The sequence below is a fragment of the Jaculus jaculus genome, chromosome 1 (assembly GCF_020740685.1).
Source record: "Jaculus jaculus isolate mJacJac1 chromosome 1, mJacJac1.mat.Y.cur, whole genome shotgun sequence".
Lineage (NCBI taxonomy): Eukaryota > Metazoa > Chordata > Mammalia > Rodentia > Dipodidae > Jaculus > Jaculus jaculus.
In genome coordinates, this window is record NC_059102.1 from 237,580,510 (window position 1) to 237,582,140 (window position 1,631).

General features: G+C 48.4%; 1 pseudogene; it reads right to left on the bottom strand.

Moving 5' to 3' along the window:
- Positions 1-618: 618 nt before the first annotated feature.
- Positions 619-1,133, bottom strand: LOC123458516 (annotated as a pseudogene).
- Positions 1,134-1,631: the final 498 nt, after the last annotated feature.

Genomic DNA, 1,631 nt, shown 5'->3' on the forward strand with positions numbered 1-1,631 from the left:
CAGGTTTGATTCCCCAGTACCCATGCAAGCCAGGTACACATCACCATCACACATGCATCTGGAGTTTGTTTGCAGTGTCTAGAGGCTCTGGTGTGCCCATTCTCTCTCCCTCCCTCTCTCTGTAATAAAGTTTAAAAAGATATTTTAAAATAGAGAAAGAGCTTTGGGCTGGAGAGATGGCTCAGCAGTTAAGGATGCTTCCTGTGCAAGCACAAGGGCCCGAGAAACTGATCGAGTTTGATCTTCAGGACCCACATAAGCAGCTGCGCACTGCCACGTGTGTCTGTACCCCCAGTATCCTAGGGGAGCTGAGGCCTGAGAATCTTCCAGAGCTTGCACAAAAATGTCAAGCTCCAGGACCAGCAAGAGCCTCCAGCTCAAATAAGAACAGGCAGAAGTGCAACAGAGTGGGACACCTGAATGACTGCTCTGGTCACTGCAGGCGAGTGCTTGGGGCACCACATGGACATATACGTGTGCACACACCACATACCACACACACACACACACACAAGAAAAAAAAAAAACAAGAAAAAGAGCATTTGATTAAAATGGGAAACTACAGTAAAAATACCCACAGAAGCAAAACAAGCTTGGACAAAAGCTTGGACCACATGTTTAAAACAATATTGGACTAAAACCATAAATGAGGTCCTTTCACATTCCCAAAACCTTTGCTTTCTTTTTTTGTTCTTGCTCCAATTTCTGTTCTTCCCTAGACTGGAGGGGAGGTGGTTTGTACATTTCTCCTGTGGAAGCTAACCCTGTTTACATGTTCATCCAGAGAATTATTATCTTTTTAGATTGCTTTCCTCTGCATGGCTCATAGTTGAGGGGACAAGACAACTTGTCTCTGAGATCAAACACCGGCTCTTACTGAAGCCTGGGGTCCGCATCGCTACTGTTGTCCACCTGAATGCGGTGGTAAGAGCAGAGCTCTCCTTGGTCTTTAGCTGGGGTGTTGCCAGTACAGCCTTTCGAGGTCCCTCACATATCAGCCCATGTGGAGACCTTCTGGCTGGAGTCTCCATCAGTGAGCACTTATGTTCATTATCTTTAGCCGAGGCTGAAAGCCTGATGTCCACTGTAGCTGCTGAGGCAGGGGAATGCTTGACGGACCCCGGCAGGCACATGGTTCTCAGGTTGCCAGGCTCGCCTTATGCTGCAGTCAGGTTCGCATTGCTGGCAGAAATCACCCCACCAAGAGCAGCTTTTCGGAAAAAGGGTTTATTTTGGCTTACTGACTTGAACCTCCATGATGGCAGGGGAAAACAATGACATGAGCAGAGGGTGGACATCAGCCCCTGGCCAGCACCAGGTGGACAACACCACCAGGAGAGTGTGTCAAACACTGGCAAGGGGATACTAGCTATAACACCCATAAACCTGCCCCCACCAGTACACTGCCTCCAGGAGGTGTTAATTCCCAAATCTCCTTCAGTTGGGAACCTAGCATTCAGAACACCTAAGTTTATAGGGGACACCTGGATCAAACCACCATATCTTGGAAGTAGCACTCTTGTTCATCTCACCAATGCCTCTCTGTGGTTTCACCTAGGCCCTAGCTGCTGTATGAGGGGTGGTTCGTCTCCTGCCCAGGAGTCAGCTTGTTGATAGATTTAGGTTGTCCT